The sequence below is a fragment of the Lepeophtheirus salmonis genome, chromosome 13 (assembly GCF_016086655.4).
Source record: "Lepeophtheirus salmonis chromosome 13, UVic_Lsal_1.4, whole genome shotgun sequence".
Lineage (NCBI taxonomy): Eukaryota > Metazoa > Arthropoda > Copepoda > Siphonostomatoida > Caligidae > Lepeophtheirus > Lepeophtheirus salmonis.
This window is the reverse complement of record NC_052143.2, coordinates 27,145,828-27,160,460: the sequence shown is the minus strand read 5'-3', so window position 1 is coordinate 27,160,460 and position 14,633 is coordinate 27,145,828. Positions and strand designations below refer to the sequence as shown.

General features: G+C 30.5%; 1 long non-coding RNA gene across 2 annotated transcripts in view; it reads right to left on the bottom strand.

The window, feature by feature from the left end:
• Positions 1-14,341, bottom strand: part of LOC139906904 (uncharacterized) — a 50,981-nt gene extending 36,640 nt beyond the window's left edge. The window contains exon 1 of one of the 2 annotated variants that reach the window (XR_011783081.1): positions 14,113-14,341. This is a non-coding gene — a long non-coding RNA (uncharacterized lncRNA). The remainder of the gene's footprint in view (positions 1-14,112) is intronic. The other variant, XR_011783080.1, reaches the window with a different exon arrangement.
• Positions 14,342-14,633: the final 292 nt, after the last annotated feature.

The following is a 14,633-nucleotide window of genomic DNA, read 5'->3' as shown; positions in this document are numbered from 1 at the left end:
AAACCAAGAAGTGGACGCTCAAGGTCTGCTTGGAACCCGAATAACGTCTTGAAGTTAAATTTAAAATATACAGAAACCCCAGAAGATCAATGGCAAAAACACCTAAGGAGATCAACGTGTCAAGGACTTTGATGAATTGAATCATCCATAAGGCCCAGGGATGGTTTTTCTGAAGTTTCGTTACGGTCAGAATATCACAGAAGATGCACGGATGAAACGGATTCAAAGAAGTAAAACTTTGCACACTGAGAGGAAATATTGTCTTTACGTATAACAAGAAATGGACCTGGATCAAAATCCAATCGTCAAAACGACCGAATCTTGGCCTAATCATCAAAAGATATATCGTTAGACCAAAGAATAATTTCAAAACTTTTGATTTTCCATGTGTTTCAAGTAAAGGGGATAAGTTTCCTTTATTTCTATTCCGGAGGTCCTCTGTATGAAGACGGATGACTACATTTCATATGTTTTGGAGCCTTTGATCCTTCCTGTTTAAAGACAATTCACCTAAAACAATTAAGACGACCTTTTAGCAAGATAGAGCTCCAATACATACCAGCGTTCAATGCCAAGAGTGGCTTAAACCAAATATTCTTTTTTGGGCCAAATCTATGTGGCCCCTTGGATTCCAGATCTTAACCCCCTACACTACTTTGTACAAATTTATCTCGAGTTGAAGGCAATATTTAAATTTGGAACATCTCCGTGCCTCAATCCAGATGAAATGTGTGAAACAGTGCGTGCAGCATGTGAAGCATTTCAATCTTGTCTAATAGAGGTAGTCGATAAAGGAGGCAGTTATATAGAATAATTTATAAAATATGGAATAATATTTTATAATTTTCTAAAATATTTAGTATGAGTGTTTTTCTCTACGATCAATCCATCACTCAATATATAAAATCTAAAAAGGTTTAAAACTTATTGTCACCCCAGTATATTTCAACAATTTTGAATCTTTTAATTAGTGTACATTGGAAATTTAGAGTGATTATACAAATTACGTTCAATTTTGTTACTTAAAATGGAAAAGTTTGTTTATTAAAGTAATAAGAAGTTTCAAAACAAAAACAATTTTTTTTAATGGATACATTTAGAACAACGGAAGTCATACTTTTTTTTATGCTCATCAGGTTAGCTATACCTTTCTTTATAAGTCATAAGTAAAAAGAATTTGTTTTTCTATCAAATATGTAAAATATAAATAAGGCCAGTATTACCCAAAGTTATTACGCATCGAAGAACCGATAAAATTTGCTTACATAATATAGTAGATATATTCCCCAAGAAATTATCAGTGTTACTCTCTGCTTTTCATGAGTAGCCTCACACGTAGTTACTCAATACCAAGATATTCCCTCTTCCAGAATAAAATAAAAATAGTAATAGCTTGAGGAAAAAGAATGACTTAATGAACCAAGGAGCACTTCAGTCTCGAGACTAAAATACTACCTGGCGGAAATTTAGCGACACACACGAGTCGCTAAACCCCATCTAAAGTCAAGTTGATTATTTTGTGTCTTTTATAATGTAATGAGGATTAATTTCAGAGTAAGACATACTATGAATTGTCTCAATTAGACATAGGAGAAAAAAAGCAAAACTTTTTCAGTATACAAAAATATATTCCACTCCTTCTTGGGAGCCTTTTCAATTACAACTGATTATGATAATTATAAATAAAAAAATTATCTCATTTGATAATTAAATAATTTAATTTTTTTAAAGGAAACGATGATACACCAGTGGTTGTAGTTTCCTCGCGATTTCCCATTTAATCCAGCTCTCTTGTTATTAAATTTCCTAATTAATTATCTTTCTCTGGTCAATCTTTTCACTTCCATATTTGGAGTCACTTTTTTCAATTATTTGTACTTTCATATAATGCATCTTCTGGGCAACGGTGAAATGTCATCCAGTAGCTTCTTCTCCTTTATTGATGTAATCTATATGTTCTCTCACTCTGTCTTTCAATCTTCTTCCTGTTTGGTCTATATATTGGGCTCCGCAATTGGGGTTTGAGATCGTAATGCAATATATTACTAAAGTTGTCTCACAGTCAACCAAATGACGAATATGTGCAACAGTTTTTGATTGAGTTGCACAGACTTCTTTACTAATATTCAGAAATGAGGAGCAATTGCATTTGTCCTTTTTGCACTTTTTGAGCCACACATTAAACCTGGTAATTATATCACTTGATAGATAAAAGCTTTGAGATTTCCTGCTTGTTTAAGTGCAACTATTGGTGGAAATGGGAAGATTTGTTTCATTGTGGGATCCCTCACTAATGTGTTCCAGTGTTTTTGAATAATCTGTCAAATCCCCGGTAACTGTAGGTAAAATGTGATTGGAAATACAACTCGATTACATTCCACTTTGACACTGGGTTTGAGTGCTTCTTCACTTGTTATGACCATTGCTCTGTTCAGACAGTCTTCAACAACTCGTCCAGAGTAACTGCTACTCATAAACATCTCCTTTAGTAAATTTCAGTAGAAAATATTATTCTATGTAGATCAAGATCTTCCTCCAATACAAAGTCACTTGCTTCAGAATCACAAATGACGACAGAAGGTAATGAGCAACTCCAAAACTTATTTCAAAATCATAATCATAGAAATCCTTCCTCCCAGCAACAAATGAAAAATATGATAGTTTCTATTTTTCATTTATGGTTAACTCTCTACAAAGTCTCAAACGGAAATTTAATCTGGGCCCGTCAATTGAAGTTCCTAGATATCTCTGACATAATTTTATTGTAAGATACTCGATGTAATTCAGAAAATAATTTTGTTTTAACGGATTGTAATGCATCTTTTTCATTTTTTAATATTGACTAAGTTAATCTTAAAAGAGGAGCAACTATTTTGATCAAAAATATAATGTCTCCAAATGTAGAATTTCGGTGCAAAGACGGAAACCTCATAAAGGCCACATGCAAATTTTTGGACACTCAAATTGATGTTATAGGAATATATGGTCTGAATAATGATGATCCTGAATTTTTTTGCTCCAAACTCTTGTCCATAATATCAAGCAGACTTACTATAATAGCAGGGGATTTTATTATCAAGCTCAAAGTCAGTAGGGATTTAACAACGGGTACGCAAAACTCTCACCCTAGAGCTACTAAAGCTCTTATCTCAATTACTGCTTCCTATGTTTTTCTTGACGCTCGTAACAAACCTAAAATTAGATTAATAATAACTGATTCTGAAAGATTCATAAATTTCGATTTATTTTATACCATAAAATAATCTCCAGCCTCAATTACAGTCTCTATAAGAGACCTAAAGCGCAAGCAGGCTTCTTGGTCCCTTTACAAATCCAGGTATTCCTTCTTGATCTGTTCGTCTTTGGTGTTGCAGTGGGCGCAATTTTTGTTTTTTTTTGTTTTAGCGCTCCTACACAAAAAAAATCTATCAGATTCAGATCCTGGGAGTTGGAAAGGCTAAAAGTCCCGCAAGATGAAGTTGTCAAAATTGTTTTAGAGACTTTCCAACTTTTTTCGATGTGTGGCAGGGAGACAATTCCTTTAGAGACCTCAGATTCCCTTCCAAACAAACGTTCACTAAGTTCTAGCAATTGTTATGTTATCGCTCCCTATGTGTATTTCAAGGAGGACTCCGTACCTTTCCCAAATATTTGAGACAACGAATTCGTGGAAAAAAAACCCGAATAAATTGAAGATATAAAAACTATTTACCAAGTGACAAGAAGATGCTCACGGTTTTAATTCTCCTCACAATAGTTTATATATTTTATGTTGATTCATACTGAAATACTAACTGTTCATGTTACTCCAACTTAAAAAAATAAAAATTTTAATATTTTTTCAAGAATCTAATGATTAAATTTTCACTAATTAATAATAAAAGATATATTTTATTATGAGGACGCTTCAATAGTTGGCTCAAACCATTATGGAACATTTTTAAACAATAGAAAGAGAAAAAAAATGTTGAAATAAGAGAAGTAAATCAATCAATGATAAAGATTCAATGGACAATGCGAATGAAATAATATTTTGGATCGAATATGCTGGAGTTCTTATATACTTGGTCAAGTTTTGATTGACACTCCCTATATTCTGAGGTCAACTTTCGCTTTATAATTAAAAGATGTATTTATCAATGGAGTTTTCTAGTAGATAATTATTGCAGCATGAATCTTCATCAAATATATTTACAATTAATTTTTGACAAAGTCTCCGTTCGGCAAAATGGCCATTCGGCAAAGTTTAATAAATTTTCAAGAGATTCTCGGGATCCTACTCTCAAAAGGGATTTCATATCACACTTTTTAAGTTACATTGCCTCATATTTTTTTTTTTTTTTTTTTTTTTGTCAATATCTTTTTTCCAATTTTCTTATCTTCTGAGCTATAACACGCAAATATATAAACTTGTCTTATTTTTTGGTTGCGGGGGGGAAGGGGAGGAGCTCTTTTTTTAATTAAAGTTCATTCTATTTAGCTATCATATGATATACTTTTGAACTTTCTTAATATAGTTTCGTCTAAAAGCTATGAGCTTCTGAATAAAAATCCCCATTTTTTCAACTTTAAACAAAGATAACTCGAGTTTAAATCAAGATAAATACATTTTAAAAATAGTTATATAATTTTTTAATATTAGACTTTAAAATATATTCTAATAATGCATCCCAATCTTCAACACAATGCTTTGAATCTTAAAAATATGTGGCCTTTTTTGAAGGCCATAAGGCAAACTGAAAATAAATAAGGACGTATTTAGAATCAAGGGATGAGACTTTACTAAGTTGAAAATATGGTGTTTTGTACAATTTTTGCAATTGAAAAGTGTATTAAAAAAAAAAAGAAATTCAAGCTGATTAAATAAATTTCTCAGATCTATTTTATTGTAAAAATTCTAAAAATAATTGTTCATAATGAAAGAAACTTCCAAACTTAATTTCTAATAGTAAATATTTGAGTTATGATAATTTGGCACAATATTTTTCTGTCGCCAATATAAAGCGGTAATCAACTTATACACATAAATATGTGTATCTTATTTAAAATAAGTAAACATGGGGAACTGTCTTAATTGAATACATCTCCAAGGGCCGTACAAAAAGGAGGATTATGGCCTACAAATAACCGCCATTTTCCAAAATGGTGCAAAGAGTCTATCTCAAACATTTTACACTTAAAAAATAAATTCCGCTTTAATTATATAAAATATACTTCATTGAACAACAAGATTACAGCATTTGACCTATAGATTTTCATTTCAAAAGGTCAATTTTGAAACAAAATTAGCTTTTTTCATACAGGATATTTGAAATAGTTTGAGAGGTTTTAAACTTTAGAAAAATATTTTATATTTTTTTGCCAATAGAAAATATATTGATGCAAATCAAAAAAGGAAGCTAAACACAAGGCATTGTTATATTCAACACAGTGGCACGCATATGAATATCATTCACCTTGACGCTAATATATATTGAATTCAAGAGGATTGTAGATTGTAAAGTAAATATACCTTGAAACAACAGCTTGAGTATATTGTGGTATGTAAGGTGTATTTTAGTTTCCGGTGCATAACTCTTCAGTTTCAGAACTAATAAAATTTATTTTTGTTACTTAAATGTGATCCATAATATGGGTTATCAAACTGTGTAAGTTTTATCAAGTTTATTAAATTGATTATAGGTTTTTTGGGGCAATATATGCTTTTAAAAATATTATCGGAAAAAATTACACAAATTTTAGTTTCTGAATCTCAAACAAAAAAATTAGGCATAACTTTTTGTATGATCTCATTCAATATATTAAACGATAAAGTTTATAGAGACATATAGATTGTTTTTATGATTAAATTAAAATATCCAAAAAATCATTTTTCTAAAGTGGCAACTATATGCTCTCAAGAATGGACCGCATGGAGTAATCCATGACTTTTAGGTCGGGGGTGCTAGACTGTCTTGTCCCAGAAGCCACTCAAATTGGCCTAACACCACCGTGCGTTTCTCTGGAAGGAGGCATCATCCTGTTGGAAGGTATATGGCTCATTATGGAAGTGCCGTTGGTCACAAGGAAAAAGACTTTCCTCCAGGATGGTCTTGATGTACTCTTTGGTTTTGATCATCCCCCCCAGCCAGTACAAACACCAAGGGGGGCTTCCCTGTCTCAGTCATGCCTGCCCAAACCATCACCGACTGTGGCTTCTACACTCTGTTGACCCTACAGCTCCACTATTTAGGCAAGAATCCAATCATTTTGGGGGATAAAAGTCTGTTCCACAATGAAAATTTTCTCATCCCTGAATACAATGTTGGGAGCCGTGCCAGTCCTCAGCTTCTGAAGAATTACATTGCTTCTCTCTAGTCTTTTAGCCTTGAACTTGCTTGGCAGATGGTGTTACCTCTTCAATTTGTAGGGATATATCCCAAGGTCATCTCGGATAAGGTCTCTTACTGTTGTTGCACTCATGTTGAAATCCTTGACCATCTTGGTAAGGTTCCTCCCTTGATTTCTTGCAATCCTTGCCTCGACTGCCTTGACGACTCCGGACGTTCTTTTTGACCTTTGTCTGCCTGATCTGGATCTGTCCTTGATAGATTGAGTCTCTTCGTACTTCTAAATGGTTCTCTTGATGAGCATGGGGTGACCTCCGGGCTCTTCAAGTTCCTTAAGATGGCTGGTTAGGATTTGCCCTTCAGGTACTCCTTGATTATAGTCTCTCTCTAGGCTTCCATTGTGGTTCACAAAACTGTTATTTTATTAAAAACTGTAGTTTTGATATAGTCTCTACGCAACTACAGTTTAAACATAATATCTCGGAGCCTTCTATATGGTATATAAAGTTAATTTAGAAGGACTTTCCGTTGACCCTGTATATCCCTATGTCAACAATATATCTGGTGTGCCTAACAGACTGTTTCAAGTATTTTCCTCTATTTACTATAAAAATGCCCTCTCTCCCTCACTAGAATTACTTGTTTCTTGAAATTAAGATAATGCGGGTTTCCTGTATATAAAATAAAAAATGGGGAATACAAAAATACACACATAAGACCATTAAAAATAAATCAATGTACAATTATTGAATAAATAAATTCATAGAACTCCATTTAATTTGATAAAAATATTTACATGGCGTTGAAATTTTACTTTACTTGCATATTATACTAGGGTGTCCAAAGACATATAACATATGTATATATATTTTTTTTCCCCCAAAAAATTAAAATGCATATCCCCCATTCTATTTCTATTAGATCTTAGCTACTCAAATATAAAAAAAAGAATTCTTTAAGACAACGATAATAGGTGCCGATGAGAGCTTAAAGTCAACTAGATGACTTGATTGCAGGGTGGACTGGGAAATTTACATTCAAAAGAAGATTAAACCAAAAGTACTTATGATAAATGTATTTTAACTCATAGGACTATTAGTATATATATATGTATGTGTGTTTTATAAAACTTTGGTTCGTCTAATTTATAGTATCTCTAAGTAATTCAGTAAGGTGTGTTTCAACTTTTTCCGGCCCACCCTACTCTTTACTATAGTGATGATGCTGAATTTATCTTTCAGAATTGATAAATAATACCTTTTTTATTCATTATAATAGTATTCCATTAATTCTTAGTATATTTTGAAGATAGTAAAGTTTTACATATTACATTTTAAAATTCCAATTACAGAAATGCTGTGACCTTGTTTGATTTAAACTTCAAAGGCAATTACAGACTAGGAGCTCCAAGATATCATAAAATTAGTTTGATTTTTTTCCTGATTTATATCTAAACAAGTTCAAACTAATTTCACATGAAATAACAACCCAAAAAATGATTAAGATATGATTATTTCTCCAAACTTAATAGCTGCATTAGATAGGTGTCAATTAAGTCTTTATTCTTGAAGCAACTATTGATTAATTGGATCCATGAATTTCCTATTTGTAAATATTTCATCCAAATGATACAGAGTGATCGAAGAAAATATCGGAGAACACTATAAAAATTGATTTTAAAGACAATCTACCAGATGTTGTAGCTTTACTTTGAGATGGAAAATGGCCTACTTTGAACAAATGGAAGATGAAAGAAGAAATTTTTCAGATTTTATTTACATATGGAAAGCAATCCTAGACTGGAAACTCTAAGAAAATTTGCAAGTTCTCTGCTGTGATACCTCAGCTTCAAATATTGGTAGTCTTAATGGTGCCATTATGCTGCTGGAGCAAAAATTTCAAAGAAAAATGTTTTTATTTACTTGTCGTCATCATCTTCGTGAATTAATTTTAAAAAGTATTTTCGAATTGAAAAAGTAATAACAAGTCCTAATATTCATTTCTTTCAAAAATTAAAAGATAATTGGAAAAATATAGATTCCTTCAAAATAGACTCCTTACGATCAGTAGTACAAAGTAACCTATCACTTTAGGAAATTGAAGATTTATTAAAATATTATCGCAGTGAACTATCAAATAAATTGTTGGAGATAATTACATAGAGCTCATAGAATTATGTATTACATTTAGGTGGAATGATTAAAAAAATATAGACCTCCCGGTGCCATGCATGAAGCTCGTTGGATGCTCAGAGCAATTATACTCTTTGAAAATATTCTTATTAAGTTACGTGCTTAAAATAAATAAAGACGATAAATAGTGTTATTAGAAATGTTTATTGATTGTAACAATATACATTAAGCCTTGCCTTCAATGTATTTTAGACGAAACAATATTAAAAGCTGCCTGAAAGACACTTAGTCATCTTTAATGGTATTTGACTGATGAAGCTGCTGCCCATTTCTTCTTCAATGATGATGTCGATCAAGATGTAAAAAAAAATGGTCGTAAATTTGAATAATATTCAAAATATATCGGGACATGGCAAAAGATATGTTGCATGGAATGAAGCATTTGATGTTTCTTGGTTTGGTGCGTGAATGTTTTAAATCTAGTGATAACTTTATTTATTGTTTCATTAACAACTCGTCTATCATTAAATGAAATTTGATTTCAGATAAGAAAAATATATTTTTTCATATCGGTGAGAAGCATAACACCGTTTTCTCTTTTCAAAATTGAAGATTATTTTCTTCGTGAAGCACCATCATTATGGGATAGTTATTCTACTTGGATTGAAGCCCGAAACAAAATGACAATGCTTAAAGCAGTTAATGTTACGATTGAGATATACTTCAAAAGTTTACTGAGAGTTCCATAGTTTAATTACAGTGGATGAGGAACAAACGCAATTTCTACTTCGTTGCGTTTATGAACACAAGAAGATATATGAATGTAAATAAAACACTTAAAAGAAAACATATCAAAAAAAAAAAATAATAATAATTTATTGTACTATTAAGTAAAAATAATCCTAATATATGAAATAAAGTCCTATTATTTATCAATTCTGAAAGATAAACTCAACATTATCACTTATATATAGAAGGCTAGACCGGGAAAGTTAAAACACGTTTTACTAAATTATTTAAAGATACTTCAAATTAGACAAATGAGTTAAAATACAATTATGATAAGGACTTTTTGTGTAATCTTTATTTGAATGCAAATATTTCGGTCCACCCTAAAATGAAGTCATCGAATTAACTTTAAGCTCTCGTTGGCAAATATTATCATTGTCTTAGAGAAAAAAAAATCATATTTGAGTAGCTGAGATCAAATAGAAAAAAATGGGGGTATGCAATTTTGAAAAATATTATACATATATATTTACAAACATTTGTATCATAAAAGTTTCATATATGTTGTGAACGTGATCACTTAAGTTTTGCACGATTCAATTTTATTTATTTAATAATTCAAAAATGAAATCTGTATATGTTCATAAAATACATGTCAAAATGTTAGTTAGAATTTTAATATTGAAGAAAAAGTAGGGATAATATATGGGCCCCTGGTTAATATAAGACACCATAATTATACTATGTGGAAAATGATGTGGTACAAAATATTGGTTTCAAAGATGTTTATTTTTTTATTAAGTGGCTTTGTGGGGTAAGATGAAACACTTTAATTCGTGTAAAAATTGGCCATGGCTTTGTGGGTGTTTCTGATACTATTATGAGACTTCAAAATCGTCAATTAGTAGGATGTGTATCCAAAGCTAGCACAACTTTGAATTTAACATAGATTTCTCTAACTTAGCAAAGTTGGAGGTGTAGCCTATTATATGAAGCCTAACAAACACTTGCTACCCATATCTAAGTCGTTTTATCAATCATATAATACTGTCTATGCATTGCTATACAATTAGTAGCTCAATACAACCAATAAATCAATTTTTTTTCATTCATACCAAAAAAAAAAAAAAAAAAAAAAATTGGCGGGCTGCATGACTGACCCTAATATGGGTCATTTGTAGGTTTTCAAAGAATATTTGTAACTTCAAATATTTGTGTATGTTAGAGATAATTGCTAACAAATTTTTAATAGACAATATGAAAGTACATCTACTATCTAAGTTCTTGCTACGTGAGTACAATATATTATAAAAAATGGGAGATTTTGAAAAAGAGTCCCTTAATCTCCCAGTTACACCACTTATACCTACTTACTACAAAGTTATCTTAACCACGATGTTGTACGTATGTACATCTTAGAGATTAAGTTAAGAATCAACAGTTTTCTAGATAAATATTAGTTTTGTATCAATTATGTGTGCATACATTATTATGTATTGATATTGACTCCGATATCAAATTTCTCCTTTTCGTGAAAAGTAAGGGTACTCAATACTTATTTTGATAAAATGAAGTACTTGTATTTTAAATCAAGAACAATGTAAATAGATCTCTATTCTTTCATATATTTATTTAATTAAACATGATAGCAACATATATATGAACACAAATTAGTGGCTACTAACTTGTGCGAAGTGCATATCCCACACTTTTTCTTGAACTTTTTAAAGAACATAACTTATATTTAACCCTAAATTTTTAAATAATGTATTTGCATAATATATATAAAATAAATTTATGTTCATACAAAAATATATGAAGAGGGAAGTTAGTAACTCATTCGCACATATGTTTGTATTAATACTAAAGTTATTCAATATTGAAAGGAAGTAAGATATAAAAAGCTCCATCTTAATATATTAATAATATTTACTCTTTTTTTTAAAAACATGTTGGACGGCTTAACCTCACCTTAGTTGAATTATAATGAGCTTTTGTTAAGCGGCAAATACTTCCCAACAATAGTAATTTAATAAACATTTCGTAGTAGAGAAGCATTGGCTAACTATACAACTGATTTTGGGGTTTTTTTTTGTTTTCAAAAGGAAAAGTTGCAAGATACGAAATAGGCATGGGATGGGATGGGACAGCAAAAATGTACAATCTTTCTTTTCAAAGTTTTTTCATTTATAACTTTGCTGAACATGATCCATTCTTTCCGTAACAAAATTTATAGTAAATACAGAGAAGAGAACATTTTTCTGCAATGATGCTACATTTATTATGGAAATTATTACCAAATTTGTATTCTTCTTTGACGATTATATCAATTAAGTTTCACTCTTCTATTTGCTGATTCGTAAAAACAGTAAGTAAAGATTGATTGCTTTCAGGATTTACTTACACATAATCATTAATCTTCGGAGGATACTCTTTTACCAAATTTTTTCATAGAAGTTGCTTACGTCTATAGAAAATATGTAAGAAAATCGACATGATACATACATATGTTTCTTGGTACTTAAAGGATATGTTGAATTTCCCTAACTATTAAAAATGGCCTTTATCCATTTTTTATTATGCAGATTGGAAAGTATTTTATGTGAACATAATATATTCACTATTTTTTTAATAACCCGGAGGATATGTCATATATCTTTAGAGCAATACAATGATATGACATTTTCATAAAATTTTAATACAATTTAAGAGCAAAACAGCTCTTAATAATAATATATCAATTTATCTACTCATTGCAGACTTAAGAGGGTAAGTATATTAAGTTATAGGATAGAAGAAGAGAATCTTAGGGTGACTTATGTATAACAGGTAGAAAAATATTTTATCTTGAGTAATATATACGACGTAGTTTCCTCTTAGAATAACATTAACGCAGTATGTTTTTACAGAAATAGACAACTATTAGATGAATAATTATGAATAAAAATATATCTATCAAACAACATAAGATTAAATATAAAATTAAGATCAATTTTCGTAGTTTTAATAACGAAAGTTGAAAACTAGTTACATTTTGTCTATTTTTTTCGTAATTGTACGTTACTCAAGTATTACAACTTTGTTAAAAAATGTCATTTCATAATATATGAATTATTTTCCATAGTTCCTCCTATGATAATAATTAGAATATATGTTACAACTTAATGCTTTAAATTTAATAGTGTATTATATTCTATAACAAACTATTAAAGTATTTATTATAACCATTTAATACATTTTTTTAATATAAAGAGCACAATTATGCATTATCTACTTGAAAAAGAGCCATGCCAATGTTTAAAAAATATCTATATACCGGTAGTTGCATAAATACGCGGACTAATTTTTAAACGCTTATACCTCAAGGTTCCGTTACCGGAAATATAAAATTCCAGCACAAGTAACTCGGTAAATCTTTTGGCTTTGTTTTTGTTTTTCTTACTCGCACTAAACAAAGTTGTTTACGATGAATGATGAGGTCAAACGTTATATGGTTGCCACTCTCCTCCGCTCCGTTAGGTTTGTCAAGGAGATAATCAAGGACACTGGACTATCCAGTACTACTGTGTTTAAGGTCCAGAAGCTTGTCAAGGAGGGACAAGATCTGAAAGACCTGCCCATACCTCTGGAATGCCTCAGGATTGGCTCGCTGCCAACATGCCATTTTGGAACAAAAACATTTGGCTACCTCAATCACCTCATTTCATTGAAGGCCAGCGTCAATCAGCAATGGGCAGCCATGGAAGACCATTACATCATCAATGTGAGCGAGGCCTTCCGCAGACGCTTGGAGGGTGTCATAGCAGCGGATGGCGGTTATATTCAGTAAATATATTAGATTTTATACCAGAATAAATTCTCTATTATATAAATCTCAAAAAAATACGTCATACGAATTTTATTACACATTTAATTATTTGCCACAAATAGTCCACGTGTTTATGCAACTACCGGTATATGTGAATTTAATGAGAGTATCACTCTAATAATATCCAAAAAATTTCAATGACTCTTTATTTAGTTTAAGAATTGTTAAAAAAAGATATTGTTTATTGCATTTTCATTCATGCATTTTTTCCGACAGTTTCTTTAATTTATAATAAGTTTTATGGAAGTGATTACTTCTTTATAAAAGTATTTACCTAAATTAATAATGTATATTATAATCATAGTTTAAAAAAAATAAGAGGTTAAATAACATTATTGTGGAAACATGGAATATTTATATATTAAATACTAGTATGAGCCTGTCTGTTCCACTGACACAGGGGGAGGGGCACATTTGTACACAAAATGCTGGGTGTGTATAGTCCATGTTTTTGTCTGTAAAATGATTTAAAAATTCTAACAAATAATGTTATTTATAATTTATGTTAGTTAATTTAAATCGAATTTAAAAGTACGATATTTATTCCAGAAAAATAAATAAAACACCCAAAAGCCCGAATATTTTGATCAGTAAAACCCAAGTTAAAAATTTTCGATGTGGCCTCCTGGGTTTGATAAAAAAAGTTTCAGTTCTTCATAATTATTTTTGAATGGGTATTGTATACGGCGATACTCCCACAGATACACCTACTTCGAAGATGACCCAAAAAATTTGCACTCACACATGAACCACTTTAAAAGTGAAAATGCGAAGATACAAATTGCTAAAGTTCGGTAAATCAAATAATCAGTAGCAGTAAACATTAAACTATCAACAGATTTATCCGTAACAATCCTCTGAAATTTATAATAAATATTTTTTTGATTTTTTTTTTTTATTTTAATCACAAATAAAAAGTTTATTATAACAACCTTAGTAAATTAAACCTTGTTCAACCCCATGATAATAAAATAATAACCTTCTCCTAGCTTGCCTACAATGAAGATCGCTCAATATATGCACAAATTACAAAACATCTATAAAATTACTTTACCTCCAAATAAATTAGTATCCTGCGTAATATCCAATACTTCAATAGAATGCTTATGGGCCGTAGGTACTTCAAAATATAACCAAAGTAATTAGGTATACAATTGTCACTATTTAGCTTTATTGAACAGATAAAAATCTTATAAGTGTTTATTTGAATTGCAGCAATTCAAGACTGGCTAATGCCAATCTCCCCTTCATGTTACTACCTGAAAAATTATTGAACAGATTGAATTCTCATAAGTGTTTATCCAAGACGAATTAACTAGCTAATGCAATTTACCATTCCTTTCTAATTTTTAATAGTAGAATGAGTAATAAAAACTGTTGCTAGGCAGAAAAAAAAAACTGGAGAGGAAGAGAAAGATTCAAGAGTTTATTTTTGTTTATATAACATCAATTGACAATGAAGAAATGAAGACTTATTCATTTAAACTTCAAAAGTTTGATATTCTTAATAATTATAAATAACTAGGAGTAAGAATGATTGAAATATTTTTTACACGCCAGGGAAGCTCTCAAACA